Here is a 27,991-nt window from a genome sequence, read left to right as displayed (position 1 = left end):
AAACTGTTTACTTTATCAGTTCAAGTTGTCATCTTATAACCTAGTAGAATTTGACAAGAGTATAAATGCATTACAAATGTAAACCAGAAACTATGGTTTCCATTAGCAATGAAGATAAATGAGTCATCTGGACCCTAAGTAAGCTTCTCTGAGGAAGAAACAAGGTCTAACATACCCTATAATTGAAAACACTTATCAGGAAAAAAAATGACCTTTTCATTCTCAGGGCAATAGCCACAGCTGGCATGACTTGGAGTAGCTCTATCTATTCATATCAATAGAATGAATTTAAACCAACTGGAAATCTGGCTCTCTGTTCCTACCTCTGTCACCATATATCAGCCAGACTGACAAGTGGAATGACAGCCTGGTGGAACTTTACTTTCTGTTCCCACTGGCATGCATTTTTTTAGATGGGCCTTTATGTTTGTTTATTTTTTGATGGAAGGCTGCTTTTCAGTGTTCTGTTTAGAAAGTAAAGCTGAAAAGCAAACAACTAACCAACTTTCTCCCACACTAAAAGTTAGAGTGATTGCTAGCCTCCAATAAGCACAGATTATAGAGGTGTTGGCACCACAGGCAGTTCAAATTGGCTTTACTTCCCCCACATTACCCTTTATTAAATAGGCTCTCTCCTTCTCAGTAAGGGAGATCCAGAAATTTGGTATGACCAAGTGGTAACCATGGTGCCTTCTCCACAGCACCATCCTGGGCTGCTATTTTCCCAGTTCATTTTCCCTCCCCACACCCTGTGATCACATTATAGAACTCTGTGGTTCAGAGACCATCTTTTTTTCCTGTGTTTTGTATTGTGCCTATCACAAAGTGGTCCTAAGTACTACACAAATAACAATAATTAATAATAATGGTGGCACTGACCCTCATTGCAAAAAGGTTGGCAGGCTCCTCCAACGCAGCAGTTTTATTCTAAAACAGCTGCAATTTGAATGATTCAGATTTCAGCTTCCCCCTAAAACAATTTCATTCTATGCATATTATTTGCTGGTTCTCTGCTAAAAAAAATATTAGTATCAAAGAAGAAAAAAAGTCAACCCCACCAGCTCACCCCTCTTTTTTGAATCTTAAAATAAAATTCATCAATATATATTTTTAAAATATTTTACTCTCAAAACTTCCCTGCACATCTGAGTTCTGATGTAACTAGAAATTGTAAGTACCAGCCAATTCTGAGATTTCCAGCTCACATTTGGAGGCTGAAGAGATTCATGTCATCTTTTCATGAAGCATTTAAGATTAGGATAATTGTTGAAGCTGTAAGCCTTTAAGGTTACATCCCTCGCTGTTATTCCTTGAGACAATAGGAATTGAATTTTGTCTTTATTTATACCTATGAAACTTCTTTGGAGTTGTGATGGATAGAAGTAGTGCTGGCCAGCACCTGGTGACTAAGGGGTTAAACGCAAGTAGCTAGCAAGGGTGTTGGCCAGGGGGCCAAGAGAACCAATCGAGATAGAGTACTGAAATTAGAGTTGGCTATAGATACCTTGCCTGTTTGCTTTGTGTGAGAGAGTTAAACTAGGAGTTGAAAAACACAGAATGATTTAAACCCAGACAAGACTACTATGCCTCCAAGGACTTTGGGGTATGGAAGTGGACTGAACAAAGAGAAGACTGAGGACTGAACAAAGAGTAAGTAAAGGGGGGGGGGGAGTGAATCTAGTCATGCTCTGGGTATTTTTTCTTTATTTTGTGGTTTGGTTTGAACTGTTCTGTGTGAATCTATGCCTCCTTTCCTCATTTACTGTCTAAGCATTGTTCCCAGAGATTTTCTGTTTTAATTTGTTTTCCTTAGCTGTGCTGTAATACCTAGCAAACAAGTATGCTTTATCAAGTATATCTTTTGTTTTTGTTTTTGTTTTGTTTGTTTTTTATTTTTAAAGGTGGTGATTTGATTTGTGTGTCCTGGAAGGTGCAAGAAGTCAATCTGTCTGTCTCTTTCTGCGTGTCTCTGACTGAGAGGTCAGCTACCAGAGACTGCAGTTTGTTTTTCTCTTTTTTTTTTTTTTTCAAACTCTCTTGTGGCAGGGTATGTCTACACTACCCCGCTAGTTCGAACTAGCGGGGTAATGTATGCATACCGCACTTGCTAATGAAGCCCGGGATTTGAATTTCCCGGGCTTCATTAGCATAAGCGGGGAGCCGCCATTTTTAAATCCCCGCTGCTTCGAACCCCGTGTAGCGCGGCTACACGGGGCTCGAACTAGGTAGTTCGGACTAGGGTCCTATTCCGAACTACCGGTACTCCTCGTGAAACGAGGTGTACCGGTAGTTCGGAATAGGCACCCTAGTCCGAACTACCTAGTTCGAGCCCCGTGTAGCCGCGCTACACGGGGTTCGAAGCAGCGGGGATTTAAAAATGGCGGCTCCCCGCTTATGCTAATGAAGCCCGGGAAATTCAAATCCCGGGCTTCATTAGCAAGTGCGGTATGCATACATTACCCTCCTAGTTCGAACTAGGAGGGTAGTGTAGACATACCCGCAGAGAGGCTTGGGATACCCTGGGGAAGGAGGTCCAAATGCTTTCTTCCTGGATTCAAGAAGAAAGGGGTTTGTTTCACTTGGTGGTGGCAACTTTTTTTTGTTTATTTCTCAGAGCCTGTGAATCTGTGACTCTGGGGGGGTGGGGAGGGTTGTAAACAGAGCCTGAGGAGGCAAGGATTTTATGCTCTTTGTGGGCCCCCAACTTCTGCACTCAGAACGTTCACACCAGTATTTCCATGTATAGGTAGCAAAAGTGAATCCAAAATGAACATATTCTCAAGCATCAGTTTTCCTTCTTGTAAAACAACAGATTCTGGAATGACTATGTCACAAAGGAGATGCTGAGGCCTCTGGCATGAGGAAGGAGCTGCAGACCAGAGGAAGATTTGAAGTGACAGCATGGAAACCGTGAATGGGGGTGTCCACCACGAGAGCTACTCCCCAGAATGAACAAGAGGCGGCATCAGACCAGTGGTAAGTGAGGCCCCTCATGAGAATGACACTGAAGAAAATGAGTTTGTGTTGCTCATTTATAGCCAGTCCAATATTATCATCTACACATAGGTTGCTCTGAAGGTAGGCACTGTGTCACTTCAAAACAAGATTAAACATGCAATTTGTGTTCCTGGTATTTTGGGTCTACAGGGCAGCACAATCACATATATCATAGCCCAGTGTCTGTGAGTCTGTAACACTGATGTACACGGCCGTGCCCCCTGGCTGTGTATGTCAGTGCCCCGCCCCCCCCTTCCCCTTCCGCTGCGCCACTCAGCAAGCTCATGGATGGGGAGCGCAGACCCCAAACAGACACTTGTCACCACTTGCTCCCCCACCAGGGCCCAGCTGAGGGGCACAGCACTCAGCGCCATGGCGGATGGGGAAGAAGGGGGTGATGTACATTGCCACGCCCCTGACCATGTATGTCAGCACCCTGCCCCACTTCCCCTCCGGCCGGGGCCCAGCTGAGCGGCACAGCGTCAGCGCCGCTCAGCTGGGCCCCGGCGGGGGAGCAAGTGGCTGTAAGCGGCTGTTTGGGGTCCGCGGGGGCGGCCGCTTGCCGCCACTTGCTCCCTCGCCACGGCTCATTAGCTCTGGGCTAATGAAAGCATAAACATTTTTTTGCAGAGGTTTCTCTTCACTGGTTTGCTGTTATAGGTTATTGTAAAAAAAGTATAGATATTTTCTGCATTTTACAAACAGTATGTTTTTAGGCCCAATTTATTAAAACAAGTCTGATTCTGCAAAAATTCCTAACTCTGAGTAGACCCATGGAAAAAATATACCGCTGGGCCCATGTGTGGGTCTCTGAATCACATATGTCTTCCACAGGGTGATGTATTTGTTCAAGAACTATAAAACAATTTTAAAGTGAACTTGAAGGTATACAGAAAATTCATTTCAGCTCTGATTTCAGTAAAAAAAAAAATCAAAATAATCCTTTTCATTTGACTTTAACTAATATTACCCATTTGACAGTCAACTCTTAATTTTCTTTTTAGATAAATCTAGTGTAATCAAGTTACTGAACACCCAAGTATGAAGGGAAAATAAATTTCCCCAGCAAAGAAATAGTTTGGAAACAGTTTTAGTCTGTGACCAGTGTGTTCTTCAGAAAGGCCTGATTCTCCATTGATCTTCAACATGTCGTTATTTGCACTAGAATAAATATGTAAAAAGCTGCCATGTCAGAATGGTAGCATTGTATCCTCACTAGGTACCAGGGTGAATTACCACAAATAGTGCTTTGTAATTTAGAATCAGGCCCTAAAGATAAATTCTGAAGAGTAAAATGAAGAAACACTTGCATTAGATAATAATCAAACCAGTGACTGAAATATGGCCAAATGCTGAGCTCTTTAGTTTTCAGACTGTCCTTACTTGGCAACCAGTAAGAACTGTTGTAGTTTCCTGGACAAGGACTAGGTAGAAACTGAGTAAGGATTACAGGAGTTGGCCCAGAATGTCCTAATATACTAAGCACTTCTGATTCCAGCAGGATAGTGTTGGTCAAACTCGGGGGAGCTGGAGAGAAGCTCCAGCCTGATACATTCCAGGCTGTAGGCCTTGATAAAAGGGCTGAGAAGGAGCAAGGGCCTTAGACAAGTGGCTCAGGGAATGGGAGCAGTCCAGGAGAGAGGAAGATGGCAGCAAGAGACTGCTACCATCAGAGGGTTTCTGGGTTGGGACTCAGAGTAATGGATGGACTTGCTCCCTCTTGGACTTTACCTTGCCACCACAGAGCATAGCCTTTACAGACTGCAGCTTGCCCCTGAGACCAGGAGCTAGCCTGTGGGGCTGCAGTTGGCCACCCGGGGTGGGTGGGGGTGTGTGTGGGGTGTGTGTGTGTGTGTGTGTGTGTCCCTGTCCTGAGGACTGCTGACTTTCTGCCGCCGCCCCCCCCCCCCCCCCGGCAGAAGAATAGAGCGATGGGCACTGCTGGAAGGCCATGTTCTGAAGTGAACATGGCAGATGAAGGGAATGATGTGAGTCCAGAGCCCAAAGGTGGAGACAAGGAGACACCAAACCTTTGGTGCGCTCAAAGGATAGAATGAATTCCTAGCGTGACAAGCAGGAGGCACCATGGCAGTGAGCTGACCCCATTACAGGCCCTTTAGATCCAATTTTGCCCTTCTGAAGCACATGGGAGCAGAATCATGACTCTGTTTAGATCAATGTGTTAACTGTTTTCTCACAGCTGTGAGTTAATTATGGAATCTCACTCAGGCTATGTCTAGACTGCAGGCTTCTTTTGGAAGAAACTTGTTTCAGAAGAGTTCTTCCGAAAGAGCATCCACACTCCAAAAATGCATCAAAAAAGTGATCTGCTCTTTCAAAAGAGTGTCCAGACTGAATGGATGCTCTCTCACATGGAAGCTGTGATTGATATGGATGGAATGGCCACCAAAGCACCTGTGATTTTTCCTCTTTCCTCTTTTTCCAAAAGAACTCTCTTCCTCCTCAACACACTCCTTTTTGCGAAAGAGCAAAAAGGCTTCTTCCTCATAGAATGAGGATTACCAATGCCAGAAAAACCTCTCTGTTCTTTCGATTTTTTTTTTTTTTTTTTTTCTTTCTTGTGGAAGAATGCAATCACAGTGTGGATGTTCCTCAAGTTATTATCTCAATAATATGATTTTAACCTAGCTTTTAAAATCTTCTATGTGGCAGGGTATTTGTTTTAACAAAATGTTAGTTGTGATATTGCTTAAGCTTTCTCTTAGTTGTGATATTGCTTAAGCTTTCTCTTAGGACAAATATAATTTAATTTATAGACTGAAAAAAATAAGTGCGACTATGTGACTACAAAAAGGTGCATTAATTTAAACAAACGTCTTCATTGTACTAACCTTGAGTTGTCAGAAAAGTGATACCTAAAATATTTTAATGGGGTATATTCAGAATATATTATTCCTTAACTATTTACTGATATTTAAGTACATCTGCAACTGGATGTGGCAGCAGGCAACAGTATTAGCACAGCTGGAAAGTCATTACTCTTGTTAAAATAAGTCCTAATGTAGGCAGTCTACTGGTGACATCCTGCCACAGTCTTGAGGGGGTTCTGATCTTGCTTACATCTGTGGCTGTCTTGTCTGTGTGGTGTTCCCCCCCCCCCCCCTAGGGTTTTTAGGTTTTCTAGGTTAAAGCAGCTTAACATGAGTTCCTGTCTCACGGTCAGTCTGGGAGCACCAGTATGAATCTATTAAAAGCATTCCTGTACTAAGCTCCAGAAACTGCCTTTTAATCCAAATACGGGGGAGGGGAGATTGGGGGGACTGGGCTTATGGATTACATTCTGCAGGCAGATAGCTCGTGTGTAAAAGTTTAAGAGGCAAAAGGGTGTGAGCAGTTTGAATCATGTCACTTGGGTAATGGAAGAAGCTAGAAATTTACAGGCAGTGAGAAGTGTAATTGACAAAAAAGGGCAAATAAGTGCATGAAATTGTGTATCTTCTGAAGGCCCAATTCCTACATAAAACTTAAATGTGACTGAGATAACAAGGCAAATTAAGTACAGCTTCTGTTACACGCCATTTCCTGTGTCAGTTTTACTCTTCCTTGCAGCATAAGTCTACCTTTGCTGAAAGCCTTACATGGAATAAAAAACGAACACTGTTGTATCTCAGTTCAGAGCAGAGATTATTTTTTCCTCTGTATTTGGCATTGGTGCCACAACTACCGGAATATGCATCCGGTTCTCGTGTCTACAATTTAGGAAGGATATTATTAAATTGAAGGGGGTTCCAAGAAGAGCCAGACAAATGTTAAGTTTAAAAACATTGCATAGTGATAAACTTAAAGAGCTCAATCTAATCTTCTTCGTTATGATAAATAGGGAGCAACTTCATTAGTCTATAAATACCTGCATGGGAAGTGAGCCTTTCAGTCAGGCAGAGAAAACTACACCATGATTCAATGGCTGGAAGTTGAAGTTAGACCTACTTAGGCTAGAAATTAAGTATATATTTTTTTCATAATGAGAATTAATCACGAGAACAACGTGTCAATAGTTGTGATTGTCACTGCATCGCCTCTCATTTTTAAATCAAGACTGGATGTTTTGCTGGAAGTTATATTCTAGCAATTACTTTGGGGCTTCTCTATGATCTGTTACAATGGAGATCAGACTAAAATCTAGATGATCATAATGGTCCTTTCTGGCCTTGGAATCTAATCTATTCAAAACACAAAAGTAGTCAGATGCTTTGACAACTAACATTTCTAACTGTACTTTAAAGTTAAAACTCTGTCCCTATTGAAGTCAATGGGAGATCTGCCACTGACTTCAGTCGGGGTCACAGTTTCATCTTGTATACCCGTAAGCAATTCTGTAAGAAAAAAGCTAGTGTGTACAAACAACATCTGCTACAGTATGTTTACACGGCGATATAAGCCCAAGTTTAGTGGCACTCAAGTCAAGTGACCCTGAGAGAAAATTCCTAATAGTTATGAGCAGTTGCTGAAGCCCTGGATTTTCTAACAGTGACTCATTCTGGGATTGCAGCACACAAACGCAAACAAAATCAGCCATACCCTAGACTTCTTAGCACCCTCCTGAAATATGGCCACTTTAGTCCCTTGACTATGGTGCACAGTGAGGAAACTTGACTGTATGCCTGCAAATTATAGGGATTTTGAACAGTCTATCCACACATCCTGCTGAGCACTCATTTTTGGTCTGTGTGCTCCCAGCCACTGAAGACTGCAGCATGGAGGGAGGTGCCTATTGAAAAATTTCTCTTACTTATGCTTTCAGTGCCACAATATCCAATAGTGTCTCATGGAAATTCTGCCTTTGTTTTTTGATCCCACCAAAGGCACCTGCCAGAGTTTATAATGGAACATGTATGACAGACAGGAGCAGCCCTAGAATAGCTACCGGTAACTGGTGCCCTAGGCAAACCACGCAGTCGGCACCCCTGCCTCCAAACCCCTCAACGTGCGTTTAAACTTAGTGCCCTACGCGACCACCTAGCGCACATCTATGGACGGGCCTCCCCGATGACAGATGCAGCAAAACCACCCTGGCAGATGCTGCTTGACACCTGATACAGCCACTGATGTACACTAGCTCTACTTCTGCAGGGCCAAAAGCACAGAATGATGGGATCATATTGTCAGGCAGACTGAGGGTAATCACCATGAAAAAAGCAACATCTCCGGATCTTTGTGATGAGCTTGCCCTGGTTCTCCAGCATAAGAATACATGAATGAGAGTGCCCCTTCTGGTGTAGAAATCGATTGCTATAACCACTAGAAACTGGCTACCCCGACTGCTACTGGGCTGTTCTCTAGCAGTTTGGTGTTTGGCAAAGCAACTATGGTTAAAATGGTGGTGATTTTTGAGACAATACAATGTGCAGTATGCCCTTAGGCAGTCCATTGATGGGACTCGTGCCATAGTTTGCCCTCCTCAAAGAGCACATAAACTTACAAAGGGCACCCTCATACAGCTTTGGTTACCACTGGCAGAGTGACCCAACATGCTTGATCTGCTTCAATCCTCTTTCTTATGAAAGAATGGCCACTTGACAGGTGATTGCCCTTCAGTTTTGACACCTGTACCAGGCGTCAGCTTGTCCTTGGTCTTTGGAAAACTGATTTAGCCAGATTTGTTTGGTAAACTCATTTCAGACCTAATTTCAGCTTATGTTCATAACTTTCCATACAATGTTGCTATGTTACTATTATTGACCAGCAGGTTATTAGTTTTCAAATTATATCTCACAAGCATATTTTATTATTACAATGGTATGTAGGAGATGAAAGTGTGACCAAATGGATGCATACAGTCTCATTCCGGGAGACCCCACATGCTCTCTTTTGCCTTAGCCTATGAAACCATATCCTGATTTAAGAGGTCCTGAAAAGAGGTGGTTTAATTACACTCTCTCAGCAGGTGTAGAATGATTGCTGATAGTGCTTTTGGCAGGCATCTCCAATAAGATTTTGATGGATCATTTCAGATCCATCAATGCCATCTGTATCACTGAGGCTTGATTTGCTCTTTGTGATGTCAGAGTGCTCCATTTCCCCCCCCCCCGTATGAACCTATGACATCCAAGGGCTGCTGAATTGCTACACTCAGCCAGAAAGTACACTCACACAGCAGTTGTCAGGGATGCTTCATGCTCCCCACATTATGGACTTGCATAGCCATTGGAAGCAGGGAAATGTACTTGTGGGAGGGGGCTGATATAATTGTGGGAGAATAGTTCAGTTCATGGTGGGAGTGTGGGTCACGGGAATTAATTGCCATGCAGTGTATTTGTGTGTGACATGACCTATTATAAGGTGAGGGAGTATTTACAATATGGATTGATGTAAGTAATTGAAGAAAATATTGACATAGATTACTATTTAGGAATAGTATTTTCGTAGTCATTCTTAATTTTTCCTGATCATGTTTATCTTTATTGCTGTAAGTTCACATTGCTAGCATAGAATCACCTCATACAATCAACTTTGAAATAAAAAATAATTACTTAGTAAACAGGTTTATAAGTAGAAAATGTCACTTCAGTTACAATTAGTAAGAGTCTTACAGGGGAGATATAAGGTTCATTAACAATTGCACATGGTGAAACCAAACAATGTACAAGACAGACTCCTTGCTGATGCATGTCCCCTGGCCTATTCTTCTCTCTCTCTCTTCCTCCCCCCCCCCCCCCCGCCATTTCCTATGAAGTTGGCATTGGGTAAGGAGGCCAGTATAGAGGACTGCATGGGACAAGGTTGTCCTACCTACCTGCTCCTGGATCCTGATTGCACAGACCATCCATCCATTTCCCCCCGTGTCCAGGTGGCTTGTTGCACCAATAAGTGATTACAGAGCAGCATATTTACAGGCACAGCAATGTACGCTTATTATTTTTATTAAACAGAAAATTCACTTTCAAGGTGTATACTATTTGCATTTCCTGACTGCTATTTTTGAACTGTTTGGAAGGGTCAAAGTGGAAGGGCCAAGCCACTGGGATATATTCCACCATTAATGGCTACACCCTGCTCACAGGGGCTTCTCGTAACTTTTTTGCAGTTGCTCATAGAATGGAAATCTCTCCTACTCCTGTATTAATAAGAATTGAAATGGAGCCAGAAATGTACTGAACTGGGGGGAAGTTATTTCCCTTCTACTCTTGCTGCTCTTCCACAGGGGAAGCATCAAAAATCTCTCCCACGTGCAGGCTCTGGGTCTGGCTTCAGCAACAAAGCGACTTCGGTGTCCAAATTTTGTGCCTGCTGCTGGTCCGTTCCCAAATGGATTCTGGCGTCATTGGGTTGCCATCCCAGCTAACCATATCATCATGCACCATCACTAATTCTGCCTGCTGCACGATGTCCAGCAGGAACAGGAGTGGAGTCTTGCAGGAATCAGTCCTAGGGCTGGTTCTGTTCAATATCTTTGTGAATGATTTATAATGGCATAAAGTACGCTTATAAAGTTTGTGGTTGATACCAAGCAGGGTGGGATTGCAAGTATAAGCAAGACACAAAGTAATCCACTCTAGCTGAAGCCTTATCAGTGTAGAATAGAGTATTGTGTACTGTTCTTGGCACAACATTTCAGGAAAGATGTGGACAAATTTCAGAAAGTCATAGGAGAACAACAAAAATGATTCAAGGTCTAGAGCCTGACCTGTGAGGAAAGGTTGCTGGTTTTTTAAGGTTCTGTTTAGAGTTGAAGAAAGGCAATAGTTTTCAAATACATAAAAGGAAGAGGGTGAAAAAATTGTCTCATTTGGATCTAAGGATAGAACAAGAGGCATTGGACTTAAATTGTAGTAAGGCTATTTCAAGTTAAACATTGGCAAAAACTTCCTGTCAGAGTTGCCAAGAGAGACTGTAGAATCTCTGTTACTGAGGTCCTTAAGAACGTGTTTGGGGAAATGACTAGATCATTCCTGATGGGTATTATATCATCTTGCCGGGGGACTGCACTAGATGACCTAGTGAGATCCCTTCAATGATTCTAACGTGACAATGAACACTTCCAGCTTTCACAACAGAAATTATTTTATTGTGATACAAATTACCTAATGTGAGTTCAAATGGTTCTGTAGTAGTTTGGACTTTGAATTCAGTGGAACTGGGATTTGGCCCTGTGTATTAAACAGAAGTGCTCATGGGACTGATCAAAGCCTATTGAAAACAATGATAACATTTCCATTGACTTGAGTTGATTTACACTCCAGTCAATGTGTAATTGGTCAAAATTGATATTCCAGAGATAATTGGTGTTTTAACACTGTTTAATTTCAGAAAGAACTGCACAAAAATGAGGAAGTTTTCTGAAAAGAAATTTAAAGGTAACAGTGAAATCTGAAACTGCATGAAAGTTTTTTAAAGCACACCTTAGTGTGTATATATATTCTGGCAAGTGACATGTAAAAGTATAATTCAGAAGGTCAAAAAAGAATTTGAAGAATAGTTAGCCAAAGTTTCAAAAATCAATAACAAAAAATACATCAGATGCAAGAAGACTGCTAAACAACCAGTGAGGCCACTGGATGATTGAGATGCTAAAGGAGCATTGGCCTTCATGGCTAAGGCGATCAGGGAGATTCTCAAACACGAGCCATTCTTTATAGACAACAAATATGAGGAACTTACTTGTATTGAGGATGTTTGGAACAAATTGATAAACCAACAATAACAAGTCACTAAGATCAGATGGCATTGACCCAAGAGTTCTGAAGGAACTGAAATGTGAGACTACAATTAGTAGCTCTGCAGTTTATCACCTATCATTTAAAACAGCTTCTGAAACAAATGACTGGAAGATAGCTAATGTGACACCAGTTTTTTTAAAAAGGGCTCTCAAGGTGATCCTGGGAATTGCAAAGCGGTTAGCCTGACTTCAGTACGTGGCAAACCCATGGAAAATATAAAGAAGAATGCTGTTGTCAGATGTATAGCTGAACATAATTTATTGGGGAAAAAGTCAAGATGGGTTTTGTAAAAGGAAATCCTGCCTCACCAATCTATTAGAATTCTTTGAGGGCATCAACAAGCATGTGAACAAGAGGGATCCAGTGGATATTGTGTACTTGGATATTCAGAAAGTCTCTGACATGGTTCTTCACTAAAGGTTCATAAGCAAAATAAGCTGCCATGGGATGAGAGAGAGAGAAGGTACTCCCATGGACTGGAAACTGGTTAAAGACTAGGAAACAAAGAGTAGGTCTAAATGGTCAGTTTTCAGAATGGAGAGAGCTAAATAGTGGTGTCCCCCAGGAGTCTGTTCCTGGACCAGGACCATTCAACATATTAATAAATGATCTGGAAAATAGGGTAAACAATAAGGTGGCAAAATTTGCAGATGTAACAACTACTCAAGATAGTTAAGTCCCAGACAGACAGCAAGGCACTACAAAAGGATCTCTCAAAACTGGATGAGTGGGCAACAAAATGGTAGATGAAATTAAATATTAAGTGCAAAGTTATGCACATTGGAAAACATAATCCCAACTCTACGTATAAACTGATGCGGTCTAAATAAGCTGTTACAACTCAGACATCTTGGATCATTGTGGATACTTTTCTGAAAACATCAATGCAATGTGCAGTCACAATCAAAAAACCAGCTAGAATGATGGGAATTATTAAGAACTGAAAGCTTCAGGGGATAGCCGAATTAGTCTGTTACAGGAAAAAACAACAACAAATGGTCTGGTAGCACTTTATAGACTAACAAAACACGTAGATGGTATCATGAGCTTTCGTGGACACCACCCACTTCTTCAGATGACCAGTCTGAAGAAGTGGGTTGTACCCACGAAAGCTCATGATACCATCTACATGTTTTGTTAGTCTATAAAGTGCTACCAGACTATTAAGAAATGGGTAGATAGAAGCAATATGATGTTTTCTATATAAATTCATGGTACAGCCACATCTTGAATACAGCATGCAGATATGGTGACCCCATCTCAAAAAATACATAATGGTATTGGAAAAGTTTCAGAAAAGGGCAACAAAAATGATTAGTAGTATGGAACAGATTTTGTATTATGAGAGATTAATAAGACTGGGATTTTTCATCTTGGAAAAAGATGAGTAAGGGGGATATAATTGAGGCCTATAAAATCATGACTGGTTGAGAGAAAGTAGATAAAGTGCTATTTACTTTCTGTCATAAAACAAGAACTAGGGGTTACCAAATGAAATTAATAGATTTAAAACAAAAGGAAATACTTCACACAAGGCATAGTCAATCTATGGCATGTCTTGTCAGAGGATATTGTGAAGGCAAAGACTTTAACAGGGTTAAAAATAACAAGAGAAATTCATGGAGGGATAGGAGCAATCAACTGATATTAGCCAAGATGGGCAGGAATGGTGTCCTTAGTCTCTGTTGCTCAGGGCTGGAAGTAGGTGAAAAGGGAGGTATCACTTGGCTCTGTCTACATCTCTGGTTTTGCAGTCAGTGAGTATGCAAATGAGGCATGGATTAGCATATTGCTGTGCCTCATTTGCATAATTTAGGCACATCGTTTTTGAGGAAAAAAGTGTGAATGTTTTCTTTTTGCGCAAAAACCCCTTTTCCTGCCAGACTGGTAAACCTCTTTTTTTCGGGGGCATAAGGATCTGGAGGGAAAAGGGGTTTTTAAGCAAAAAGAAAATGTCCACACTTTTTTTCCCGCAAAAAGACGTGTGTAAATGAAGTGCAGCAATATGCTAATCTGCACCTCATTTGCATGCTCACTGCTAGCAAAACCGGCAGTGTAGACATAGCCTTACTGATCACCTGGTCTTGCCATTTTCTTGGGGACATCTGGCACTGGCTACTGTCAACAGACAGGATACTGGGCTAGATGGGCCTTTGGGCTAACTCAGTATGACCATTCTTATGTTCTTTACTTTGGCTATACTACCTTCTCTATTTTTTAAGTTCCTTTTTTTTTTCCCCCTTGTTCTAAACCCTATAAAAACTCCAAAACGTAATTTTGTTCTTATAAATTTTTCCCACTGGCCACCCCTTAAAACTATGTTAAGCCTTTAATCTTCTAATTCCCTTAATTAAGTTTAGAGTAGTTTAAATTGTTATAAACATCTTCTGGGGATTATACATTTTAATTGCAGTTATGATGAATATTTAATGTATATAGTTGGATAATCAGGAAGAAAAATTATAACCACAAATACACTAAAATCCCCAATAAAAATGGAAACTATAGAAAGGGTGTTAAGGAATTAGAAATGACAATTGAAAGTGGACAAGTAGTAAATATTGAGAGTTAAAAATCTAAACAAGATAATATAGTTTAAAAGATAATAGCCTTTAAACTTTATGGAAGTTTGTGCTATAGATGATGGGCCTGATTCTGATCTTATTTACTTCACTTTATGGCCTTAAGTGGATTAACTTCTCATCCTAACAAGAATCAGAAGACAGAGGTGAGGTGTATAAAAGCTTCAGCTATCATGCGTCCCCAAATTTAAATGCATATTCTATGTGATAAACAGCAGTTCTTTCCAAGTACTGTGATCTCATGCCAGCTCTGATAAAATCCATGATCCAGTCCTGCAATTAGTTGCACAGTGAGGCTTCACTGTGGTGTTGAGTCTACCCATGTGGAATTGGAGACTCTGAAATATTTTTTCTTTATAAACTACTCAGTAAAGAAGGAAAGGAAGGTACTAACTCCAAAATCTTAAAATTCAGTGCTGAGAGAGACATGTTATGCCCTGATCAGGAGAGGTACTGAAGGGAAGATCATCCAAAAACAGCATTGATTTGGAATTCCTCACTTTTGGGTGTCCAAACAGAGACACTTTATAAGAAACTGATTTCAGAACGTACTGAAAAACAAATTCCTGAAAGTTGCTCTCCAGCACAAGCTGAGCCCACAAAGTCAGTCAATACAAAAGATCCTGCAGGCAGGCAGGGAGTTTTCATATAGTGGGACCTATTCTTTGCCCTGTTCACCATTTGTACTTTTCCCAGAGTGGAGGAGTCCTCAACAAAGCCTGTCTAGCCAGTTCCTTTATCACCCTCCTTGCTCCTATGTTTCAGGTGGGGAAGAGGAGAGACCGGAGTATTCTGTGATCAGTGAACAGATAGCCCTTTGGTGCTTATTGCCTGTGGCCACGGTTCAGACTCAAAAGCCAAAGGCTTTGGGTGAAATCCTGGCTTCACTGAAGCAGAATACTGAAATTCCCACTGATTTCATTGGGGACAGGGTTTCATCCTTTATGTATAGTGAATGATGTATAGATTACATGATGATTGTGTGGTCAGATTTTGATTTTCATTCCGTATCTATTAAGAGATGCACCAGAGGCATATGTGCTAACAGTGGGGGACTTAAAAGGCTGAATAACTTTATCATTTAACTAACTGAGGTTAAGAAGAATTTTTCACCTGCCTACTCTACAGCATTATCTAACTAGCTATGATACTGCACACATTTGTTTGTTTTACCTCCCTCTGAAACATCAGGTATTACAGTGCAGTAATACCTTGACTTACAGATCACTGATCTCCGGTATAAAGGCAAATCATGGATTGCTTTCAAAACTGAGACAATAGACAATCAGTATGGAGTATTCTGTTTGGAAGTCATAAGTGGGGAGTTAAAGAAGAAAGAATAAACTCCAAGGAATCACTTTAAATTTAAATGGACTATAAAGTATATAGTATATGAAATATTTGAAAATTAATATCCCAGTTTAATAAGGTCCTTGATGGTCCTCTCACTTTTAAGCAAATTAACAAGAGTAATGACAAAATAGTGAACACTTATTTACTGGGTTGGAAGAATGACAATCATTCAAATTAATGAGATGCTGAATTTTCAATAATAATAATAACTTCGCATAACAAAGGACTGACTGGAGAGAAGAGTAATAGCAAAAGCCTCTGAATGAATAATCCTGTATCTCACATCACCAGTCCTATCTATCCAGATGCACTCTGCATGCACATACTCCCCCTTTGTGTGTTCAGTTCAAATACCTTGCATTGCAAAACATTGAGACTATGGGCTTTGAATGAAAAGCACTAGACTTTACTAGTGGTATTTCTTGCCTCTAAATACCACTTTTGCAAATTTTGCAGAGGCTTGACCATAAAAAGGAGAATTGCCTAATTTAAATAAATATATAATCCCACACATTATGAGTAGATTATCTAAGATAGGAAGAATTGAATATGTGTGACCCTACTGCTAACACAGGGGTTCTGGAATACTTGTCTCTTTCTGTAAGATACTCTTATCACTTTTGACTGGTCCATGAAATTTTTTATCCCTTCCTCTAGCTCAGTGCTGTACAGACTAACTCTGTAATGCCTCTCATTTTATTTGTATGTTAACCAGTAGACAAAATCTGCAAGATTTTGCTACTTCCTCTATATCTCTGTCCATATAAGGAAATAATACTTTTTCCCACAATCATAACTTAAGCTTCATTCTGCACAGATGACTGTAGTATGCTACAACCAATATATTTTTAGGACACCTTATGAATACATGAAACATTTTTATATGCACATGCTATAAAATTCTCTAACTCTCCTTTTGTATATTTAAAATTCGATATTAAATTAAACAATCCTTCTCTTTTTGGGTCCAATCCTCCTCTCTGGTAGGAGATTGTCGTTGATTTCACTAGGAGCAGGCCTCAGTTGCCTATTAAATCCGCTCTAAATGTTGAGGTGTATTCTGCCACTCTTGCTCTCACTGAACAGTGCCTTAGGACCTGATTCAAACCCAGTTGAAGGAAGTGTGTTCAGGCCTTTTCTCTATAAATAGACCTGTTATGCTTGTAAGAAGCACATGAGACCTTTTTTTAGGGAAAAAGGTAATGTGCTGCATTTATATAGAATACAATATAAAAACATATATATTCATTCACACTCACACACACACCAGTTCTGCTGATGTTCTAACAGTTTGTGAGCATGGACCAACCTAATAGCCAGTTAGATTGGACCCACGTGAGGGAGCCAGGTTCTGTTAGTCCCAGATCTGAGGCTGCTGTTTGGCAGGATAAACACAAAGTTCCATGCAAGACTCCCTATCTTTTATAAGAATCCCCCCTCATGCAAATTTAGGGATTTTGTTGCATCAGGTTTTAATCAGTCACTGCAACATGTTTATCTGGAGAGTGTTTTCATTATTAGCTTCAGTCTGCTGATGAATTTTCTAGGTGTTGCCTCTCCCTGGGCACATTTGGTAGTTGTTGGTGCTCCTGAGTCTCTGGCCCCTCCTCTGGCCATCTGGATGCTAAGGTGACCTTCAGGCTTATCTCTGTTTAAACACTCATAGTCCTGACTCGCACAAACAAGAATTACATAGTTGCTTTTGTAAAGGCAGGCTTAGTACAAAACATTCCAAGATTAAAGGAACTATTACAATGTTTTTCATAATACAAAAACATTCTTATACTCTTAAATTAAAGAAAAGAGTCGTCCTAAGTAAGGGTCATCAGAGTGAATTTTGGAACCCTTTTGGTTTGTTCCTGGTCTGTTCCTGCTTTAAGTAATAGCGTTCAGAGATGCCATTACATGTTCTAAGTAAGAATAGTAGAATTTGCCCCATGGAGCTCCTTGGCCCAGCATTTATGTCAATGTTGAGATAAGCTATTCCCTCATCATGGAAAGACTAGTTGTTACAGTGCATAGTGAATGTCTACAAAAATTTGCAACAGTACTATCTTTTCTATAAGTTTGTATACTATTGAATATCATACTCTTGACACTTTAGTCCCTGTCTTTCTGTTCCTGTTGACTGTTTCCTTTTGGCCTTCCAAATCAAGAAGCAATAGCCTGACAGTTTATAAGTACAAAGAAATAAATTCCCTTGAGGAAAAGCTTTCAAAGACAGCCTGTACTACTTTAACTCATTGTCATTATTTCTCCTCCCTCTAATATTTATGTAGGAACTAGCATTTGGTGCTTGGTATTGCTTGTTTTCTTCCTTAAGATTACTCCTCGCCTATCTGGCATTTACTCTATTTATTGTTTCTGCTGGAGGGTCAAAATAAGACACAGTTGCAGATTCACCTAGCTGACATGTTCTGAAATGCCTCTCACATTCTCAGTCTGCAGAAATTCTGTGTCTTTTTAGTTATATTTCTCTAAGGTGTACATAGAAGAATAGTTCTTAATAAATCTTTCTCACTATGTCATCCTGCCCAGAAATTAGTGCCTATCAGAAGGAGAGCTGGCTCAGTCTACATAGTTAACTTTTGTGTTATTTTTGCATATGGAAAATGAATAGAATAGCACAACAGAACCCTGTTAGGAAAGTATGTGACTAATATATTAAAGCCATATACTAATTCTGAACAATGGGTTTCTGAGGAAAAAAATGCTATTCTGAGATTATATTTTCCCAGTGAGGGATTTTTTTTCAAAAATCTATGAAGATGAGGAAAAAGTTAGTGCATTGCCTTTCTATTTTGGAGAGGTTCTACTGCAGAGCAGGTACCAAATGGTATTTTTATAACACTAATGTGACTTGAGAAGATACTTATTGATCTGGAATCCTCTCAAGCTCTAGCTTTGTTATAAGCCTTGTTAAGATTCAATTTTGAACCCAATTGGGCTCCATGAACCATATATATGTATGATCAATTTTGAGAGCTACATGCTTCTCTTTTCATAGATTATTTTGCACTTCTCATGTTGAAATATGTCTTGATTGTTGCCATTGCTTGGCCAGTCTCATATGGCCTTCTGAAGCTGGGAAGAACAAAATTCCAGTTGTGGAAAACGTCAAGAGCCCACTCTGCCTACACTGATTCAACTTCTTCCTATTGCATCATCTGACACAAAATGCCTATTGATCCCATGCTGAAAACTAAAGTTGCCTTTCCCTGGGACCACAACAGATGCATAGGGTATGTCCACTAATGGATTGAAAACTGTTTAAAAGATGGGAAACAAAGGAGTAGGTATAAATGGTCAGTTTTCAGAATTGAGAGAGGTATCCCCCAAGAGTCTATTCTGGGACCAGAACCATTCAACATATTCATAAATGATCTGGAAAATAGGTGAAACAATGAAGTGGCAAAATTTGCAGAAGAAACAAAACTACTCAAGATAGTTAAGTCCCAGGCAGTTTGCAAAGAGCTGCCAAAAAAAATAATCTTTCAATATTGGGTGAGTGGGCAACAAAATGGTAGATGAAATAGAATGTTAAGTGCAAAGTTATGAATGTTGAAAAACATGCACGCAACTATACATACAAATGGATGGGCTCTAAATTAGCTTTTTCAACTCAAGAAAGACATCTTGGATCCTTGCGGATACTTTTCTAAAAATATCAAGCAATGTGCAGCCACAATCAAAAAGCAACAAGAATGTTGTGAATTATTAAGAAATGGGTAGATAAGACAAAATATCATATTGCGTCTATATAAATCCATGGTACAGCCACATCTTGAATATGGTGTGCAGATAAGGTTGCCCTATCTAAAAAAAAAATTGGGATTGAAAAAGTTTTAGAAGAGGGCAACAAAAATGATTAGGAGTGTGGAACAGATGTTGTATTAGGAGAAATTAATAAAACTGGGATTTTTCAGCTTGGAAAATGACACAGGGGAGATAATATTGATGTCTATACAATCATAAGTGGTGTATAGAAAGCAGATAAAAAAGGGCTATTAAAACAGCTCATAAAACAAGAACTAGGGGTCACCAAATGATATTAATAAGCAGCAGATTTAAAACCAAAGGAAGTACTAGTTCACAATGATAGGGAATGGACCACTTGATTATGGATTCTGTTCATTCCTTTTGGGTCACCTGGCACCAGCCACTGTCAGAAGACAGGATAATGGAATAGATGGATGTGTGGTCTGATCCAGTGTGGCTGTTCTTTTGTTCTTCTGTGTAGAGTTAATTCAGATGAGCAACCACATCTGAGCGGCCACGCTGCAAAGACATACTTGTGTTTCCAGTCAACTGTATCCACACTCATACTATGCCTAAATGTGAGGCACTAGGATTTCTGGGGTTGTATCCTTCAGTTCTTAGCCCTGCACTGAGCTAAATCACATCCTGATTCTTCCCAGGGAATTATGGAAGGACCCGTCTATTGTTCTGGGCTCATGGAGGAGAAAATCGGAAGACTATCAGCACTCAGATGGGATAGCCTGAGTGAAAACTGTAAAACAAGTAGGTTACCAGCCTGAGTGTGAGCAACACTTGGGCTTTAGCTTATTGACCCAGCTATAAAGACAGCAGCTCAGGTAAAGCACCACTACACCCAAGAGAGTTTGGCTTTTTGTGGGTGTCCAACAACCCAGTTAAGTAAGAGCCCAAATTAATTTGGCAGTGAAGACAGACCCCTACAGAGAGCATGTAATTTGTACTTTCCTTTACCTTACCACAGGTGTAATCTAATGCACAGTGTAACCAAGGGCAGTTAATGCAGCTGGGGAATGCAGGCTCCCAGCCCCAACCCCTTTCCTGAGGTTCCACACCCCCATGGGGAGAGGAAGAGATGGGAGGAGGCAAGCACACATGCACACCCAAGCCTCCCCAGCCACTGGAGCACAGGGAGAAGGAAGAGGGTGTGCTGCATGTCTCCCATCTCCCTAGAACACTGGGGGAGGGAGGCGAGCACACAGTGTGTCTCTCATCTCCCTGGCTCCTGGAGTACCAGAGGCGGGAGGAAGACCTGCAGGGTATCTCTACCTCCCCAGCCTAGAGCACCGAAAGAGGGAGGAGAGCATGCAGTATGGCTGTAGACCTAGAGCACCAAAGAAGGAGGAGGCCGCCGTGGCTCCAGCCTCCCCGGACAGGAGTACTGGAAGGGCAGGTGCAGGAGGCAGCAACACCTGGCCCCCAGAACACCTACAGCAAGCATTCTGAGGGGGTGGAGTGTGGGTGGGATCATGCCTGGTAGTTTGGGAATGCTACCGGATGCCTGTATGTATGACGTACATAGAATATAACCAATGAGGGTTCTAGAATCTTAGAGGGTAGGTCCAGATACCACCTGTGAATACTTTGATTCACAAAGTTCTGCTAATTTCTTTTAATGTATGGCCTGGATTTATATTACTGGCAATCCTGCTTTGTTTTTACAGCATCTGTGACTTCATTATCTGCCTTTCCATTTAGCTATGAAAAATATCATTATATGCCTGTTCTCCTGAACAAGTGTTTTCAATTGTGTGTGTATTTTGTAGTGTATGTGGTTGCATCTATTTATGCCACTGCATTTATGAGGCCTAATTGAAACACCATCTTGTAGCTTAATAGATTACTGTGTTTGTAGTCAGTGACTCAGAACATTACATTTTAAATATACACCCTTTTCCTCTTTAATTCATACTTTGAAATAAACCTTTTACATGGAATAGGTCTTTGTAAGATATAGATAAAGCAAGATATGCATAAGCCCTAGGGTGTGTATCAGCTATTTTCTTGATTTGAGAAAGTCTGTTACATTAATTGATTCTCCTGACTTCATAGTTGAGTGTTAATATTGAAATTGTTTGGCTAGTGACTTTTTTCCCCTTTCCATGGTGCAGAAGTACCTGCAGAAGTACCTATCTGTTTTAAAACAACTGTCTCTTCTTCATCCACCATTTCAGCAAGTTGCTCACCACCTATGCTCTGGATTCTCTTCCATTTGTTCTTTGACATAATGCCCCCCTAGTTTCCACTATTGATTGTCCCTACTAGGATATATATGGAGACAATTTGCTATGTATTAGTTAAATGGATAGACCACCCAATCAAGAATAGAAAGAATACCAAGGGTTTTATGAAACTCACCAGCATACAATGAAATACAAATTGTGAATATTTGAACCAACTGTTGTTCACCAGTTGCAGACCCATTTAATGAACACATTCAAATATAATTTTGAATAACACAATTTCATGATTTGTTCAAGAACAAACCTTAAATTTTGTCTTATCAAATTAGTCATAGTGAACTACTTGCTCAGCCCCATCTGTGGCTGTAAGGGAGTTCATTCCAGATGTATCCTACTATCATTTTACTAGAGAAAAATGTCGTTTTTATATAAGTTTTGTCAAATCTCAGAGGAAGAGGATGTAACAATTTTTTGTGTTGCATACAAGCAAATCATAAAACGTCCACACTCCAAATTAGATTGTAGAGGCAATTGTCAGGGAAAATCTTATTAAAATGTCCTTTTTTCAGTGTGTTAAAGCATCACAATCATCAGTCAAATTATTTTAAATTGGAAAAGGAAGAAGCAAATTTAATCCTCTTACCCTGTCCTCCCAGAATCCCAAACTATGTTCCTCCTCCTTTGCCACTTCCTCACCCAGCAGCCAACAGGCCCTTCTCTGTCTCCTTTTCATCCTCCAGTAGCCAATCTAATGCTTCTGAGATGACTTGCTCAGGTCACTTCCCCTTATGCATTTACCTGAGGGGTCATCTTTTCCACAGCCTTTCCATCTGCCAGGATAGGTCCACACAAAGAGGCTCTTCCTGCTCCTCTACTGTTCTATCCTTCTTTCAGAACCAGGGATAGCTCCTGCTCTCATATTATTGCCCATCCTTCCATAGTGTCTGGAAAGCTCTTCTTTCTCTGCCACTTGTTTATAACCTTTCTTTGTTGCTATTCTGGCCAGCTTGGCCTCTGAATCCTGTGAATTGGTGACTATTTTAATGATTATGTAGAGTACAAGAAGCACCAACAGCAGCCCCTTTAAGTTCTGTGGTTCCCAGGCTGACCTTAGCAACATAGTAGTTGGGCTGGCTGCTGTCTCCTGCAACCATCCATCCTTAGTTCTTCTGAGTCTTCCCTGAAGAAGGATACCAATTATACAATCAGGCCGGATTGTCCTTTGCTGTCACAACTGGCCTATATAAGTGAGTGGAATCTTCCATAGGGTTGGACAGAGAGATGGGGGGAAGAGAGGGATGGAAATTATGCCACTACTTTCCCTTCTGTGAGTTGGCAACTGGAGACTACATCTCTCCTCATAGGAAAGCTTCTGTCATGACTCACCTCAGTTTGTCTATTGGGATGGGAAGCTTCTTCTGCTTCATGTTCCAGAGAGATGCTTCTAGTGCCATGACTATCAAAACTGCTATAAAATTGTTCCCCACACTACTTGTATATATGAATAAAAAGCACAGGATTTAAACTAGGAAGAGCAAAGCTGCAGAAAGATGTGTGAGCAAGTCATGAGTCAATTCCACAATGGAGTTGACGGAAGACTTCTTTCTGAGTCAGAATATATAAACTGCACATGAAGAGCTGCACATTAACATGCAGAAGATCCAGAGTAAAAACCAAACAAACATATTTTTAAGAGAGACATAGGGATGGTGAAAGTCATTTAGTGCTCTATATGCTCATCGCTCCGAGATACCAGCTATATGACTAATGTCATTGTCCTATACATTCGCTTCAACACACTTCTAAAAATCACATTTTTTCCCTCAGAAATAATTATGGCAGTGTAATATCTCCATTTTTACTGACCATTTAAAAATCACTAGGGTACTGCTGCTTCCAAATGTAGCACTGATTTTAATGCTGCTGCACAGGAGACAGAGGACTAAATTCAGGGGGCCATGTACATGAATCTTAACAGAGTCTAAGCTGTTGTACTTGCACTTCTAGCCCCTGTAGTGGGTAAATTACACCAACATAGATTCACTCTGAGGTGGATTGCAATGTGGGTAGAATACCTAAGTTAGCTTTGTTCTAGCTCAAGAACAGGGGTGATATTTCAGATTTTGGTAGAGTGGAGCAAGTTAAACCAAAATTCCAGCAACTACTTAGAAATTATAAAAAGGAATAAAATAGATAGTATATCCACTCTGGTCTAATAGTACCATGTTCTCAAATCTAGTGTCAACTCACTGAAGGGACACTGGTTAAGCTATAAATTTTAATATATGTTCTGACTTTGTTACTAATTCTTGAAAACAACATTTGAAACAACTGTAGAGAAATCTAGAGTACTTTTTTGCAGTTCACCAAGGGTAGAACAGATCATTTAACCTTTGAAAACATTCTATTAGGGCAAGGCCCTGTGAGTTTATACTGCACCTGCTTAGGTCTCTAGGGGGACAACTAGATTACATCCCTCTTGCAACAGAGGGATGTAAATTAGACACTTTGAAATTGCAAATGAAGCCGGGATTTGAATTTCCTATGCTTCATTGCATAGCGCTTTTTCAAAAGAGTGCCATTTCAAAAGTAAAACAGCGGTCTAGATTTGGGTCTTTCGAAAATAGAAGCCTGTAAACCTCATTTTTTGATCTTTTGAAAAAGGCTTCTATTTTCGAAAGAACAGTGTCTAGACCACGGTTTTACTTTCGAAATAGCATTTTTTTCAAAAGAGCGCCATGATGCAAATATGAAAATGAAGCACAGGAAATTCAAATTCCAGCTTCATTTGCAATTTCAAAGTGTCTAATTTACATCCCTCTGTTGAACAAGGGATGTAATCTAGACACAGCTTAGGGGGTGTTAGCCCACTGAAAATAATAAACTAGAAACTGAACCTAAAAAGGAGTGAAACTGGCACTTTCAAGTCACTTTTACAGTATTGCCAAACTTAAATGTCCAAAAATCATGAATCGGGCCCATCAAAAATCATGAGATTGGATTTGATATCATGAGATTATATAAATATAGCCTTGTGTTCTTTTTATTTGCTTTCTAGATCTTGAGCCTCTAGGATGCACTGGGGTCTCATTTTGAAGCTTCTGTGACAGCCAGGAGAGCTAAAATCTCATTTTTGTTTAAGCATGAAGACTGAAATCCTCACATTTCCACTTGACTCCAGGAGCTGAGGCTTTAAGGAAAATTGTTACTATGAGACTCATGACAAAATCATGAGAGTTGGCAAAATTGCTTTCACTTCTGTTTAAAGGCTAGTTACTTTCCAGAAGGCTCTTAAACACAGCACTACAGTGATTGAGTTAAAGTTCTCACAGGAGAACATTTAAAACCAAGCAATTCTACATTTTAAAGCTGAAGGGAAAAAACTGAGGCCTGAAATCACAGGGCCACTGTATGCAGGAAAGAAAAACAGGCAAGGAGGACTCTTGTCAGTTCTTTATCTTGAAAGAAAGTTGGATGGTCAAATCTTCTAATTCTTAATCAATCAAGTAAAACTCATATTGCCTTCAGCGCCTCCACTCACAGATATTAACATGTGCTAAATAATTGTACACTTCATACTTAAATATCTGAGCAACCCTATCTAGAAGAAATAGGGTAGACATTATAAGGCAATGACACTATGGTGATGGGACCTCATAAATACCCCAGATGATGTGGGAATCTTTCTATACCACTTCTGGCCATTCCCCGGATTTTGGCTCCTTTTCACCTATGCCTCTCAAATATCGTTATCTGAATGCAGCCTTGGCTCAGAGGGCTTAGCTGTATTTCTTCTAAGGACATGTCTACAGTGTAGAAGAAAGTCAACTTAAGATACACAACTCTAGCTATGTGAGTAGCATAGCTGGAGTCAACATTGTCACATTTCTGCAGCACCCCACTGAGGGATTTTAGATTCACTGCTATTGTTACTGAGCAAGATAAATCAAGGCTAACTGCACATGGTGCATCACACCTTGGATTGCAATGTAGACATATCATATAATGGGCCTCTGAATTCAGCACTGAGGAAAGTTTGGCATACATAGATAATATGTCATGTCATAACTGTTAAGAGATGCAGCTGCATTTATGATTCCATGAGTATTAGTCCCTATTGTCAGTGGGACAGAATGATTAGAAAAATCCTAAGCTAGAGGAGAGAGGAAAATTTTCACACCCAAACTAAAACCAGTATACTGCTGATTTTTTTATATTATTAGATTAGTATTTTGATATGTTGCCTGAAATTTCTGCAGTCTATGAATGTATGTTCTGTGTTGTCTGTGAATACTTTTTTATGATTTTACTCAATAGATTGGGTACAGAAAATAAAATTTTGCTCCATTTTTTTACATTAAAAAGAAGACAACGTTCTTCCATGAAAACTTCTTTTTCCAGAAATTGTAAGACTGAAAAATCTTCTGCTTCATTGCAGAATACTGAGTGCTATGATGCAGCTGGACTCACAAAACAATTTTAAATAGAACGGAGGTATCAAGTTTTTTCTGCCCCTCGCTAGAGGTTCTGTTGTCTTACCACTGCTTGCCCAAAGAAGGTGTCCTTAAGGGGAGCGTGAAGTTAGCTCATTCATGGAGGGCTATCTAAAAAGGTCAGCCAGAATAAGTATTAATCCGCCAGAGACTAAAAAGACTGGGATGAGGAAGAATCCTATCAGAGCCCACAGGCAAGATATAAAGGACTTTTTTCAAGAGCCAGTGCTGGGTGAAGCTAGGACAGCATAGGAAGGGTCTTCCACTGTCTGAACCCAGTAATTCTGACCCTCCCAGCACCTTTTTTGAGCCAATGAAAGACTGTTTTGTTCCCTTTGTGGGATGTAAGGCCCAGGTTTGCTGTTCAGAGCTGAATATTAATATAACTGCTTTAAGATTAAGTAAGATTGCTCTGCAAAATGCTCCAGTGAGCCCTTGACAGTATGCCCCTTAATGTGTGCATTGATGTTTATAAGGTCAACCAACATTTTGGCATGGACTGTGAAAATTATACCTGTGGTGCTACGTTGAAATATCAGACTGAGAGTCCATTTATCTGCACCTAAATCCAATTTTTAAAGTGACTTGTTTTTAACCAGGTTGTGTATGTTGCTGGCTATTCAGTAATAGCAGGGTAAAAATGTATAAGAGAGATCAGTTTTCAAGCCACAGCATGTAACCCAACCACATAAGTCCCTGCCGCTAGGAAAATAATTCTTCTGTATTTATTAATAAGTATGAATAAAGACACTGGCTGGATGGCCCGCTACATGCCATATGCTAAAGACATAAACAAACAATGAGTATTTAAGAACAGTTAGTACATTCTCCATCAGCTACATGTAGCATGGACACTCTAATTGACTATTTCTTTCCCTCTTTTTTCCTTTTCTCCCCCTTCCTCTATTTATTTAGAAACTGGACTTTTACTAACTCCATTCATCTGAAGATGTGGCTTGTGCCCACAAAAGCTCACGATACCATCTATGGGTACGTCTAGACTACATGCCTCTGTCGCCAGAGGCATATAGATTAGGCTACCCAGAATAGGAAAATGAAGCGGCGATTATTTAAATCGCCGCTTCATTTAAATTTACAGGAGGCATACCTGGGTGGTCAACAAATGCCTTTGATGTCGACATCCGTGCGTCCAGACTACCGCGCTGAGCCACCAAACAGCTGATCGGCTCAGCGCGGCAGCCCTGTAAATTTAAATGAAGCGGCGATTATTTAAATCGCCGCTTCATTTTCCTATGCTGGGTAGCCTAATCTACATGCCTCTGACAGCAGAGGCATGTAGTCTAGACGTACCCTATATGTTCTGCTAGTCTCTAAGGGTGAGTCTAGACTACATGACTCTGTCAACGAGGCAGATGAGTGCACACATCTGCTGACCCCAGAACTCTTTGTTGGCAGATCCTGTAAACCTCGTTTCATGAGGCATAAAGGGATCTGCCGACAAAGGGTTCTGGGGTTGGCAGATCCCTGTCTAGACTGCTGCGCTGTGCCGACAAACAGCTGATCGGCACAGCGCGGTGGCCATATTGATTTAAATGAAGCGGCAATTATTTAAATCGCTGCTTCATTTCCCTTTGCCGTCCTGCCTCATCTACATGGCTCCGTCGATGAAGCCATGTAGTCTAGACACACCCTCACGTGCTGCAAGACTATTAGTTGTGTTAAGTTATTCCAGTTACAGACTAACTTCACTACCCCTATGAAGCCTCTGTACTTAACTTACTGCAAATATGTTCATGGTAGAATTTTTACATCCTTCTCTGAAATTCCTGATACTAGCCACTCTTGGAGATGGCTGACGGGGGAACAAATGGGGCAACTACCCCAGACCTTTTAACTCTGTGCCAGATAACTGCACAGTGCACTCTGGGCACCCTACCCACACACCTTGCCCAGGAGCCCGTCAAGGCTGT

At 40.5% G+C, this 27,991-nt stretch overlaps 1 long non-coding RNA gene across 1 annotated transcript in view; it reads left to right on the top strand.

Moving 5' to 3' along the window:
- The first annotated feature begins 1,499 nt into the window (after nucleotides 1-1,499).
- The window catches only part of LOC149524186 (uncharacterized), a 62,271-nt gene continuing 35,779 nt past the window's right edge, over nucleotides 1,500-27,991 (top strand). Inside the window, exons 1-3 of the long non-coding RNA XR_016349804.1 lie at nucleotides 1,500-1,650; nucleotides 2,813-2,976; nucleotides 20,029-20,131. This is a non-coding gene — a long non-coding RNA (uncharacterized LOC149524186). The remainder of the gene's footprint in view (nucleotides 1,651-2,812; nucleotides 2,977-20,028; nucleotides 20,132-27,991) is intronic.

This window comes from Pelodiscus sinensis, chromosome 6 (genome assembly GCF_052426305.1).
Source record: "Pelodiscus sinensis isolate ZL-2025 chromosome 6, ASM5242630v1, whole genome shotgun sequence".
Lineage (NCBI taxonomy): Eukaryota > Metazoa > Chordata > Testudines > Trionychidae > Pelodiscus > Pelodiscus sinensis.
This window is presented reverse-complemented; position numbering and strand designations above follow the sequence as displayed.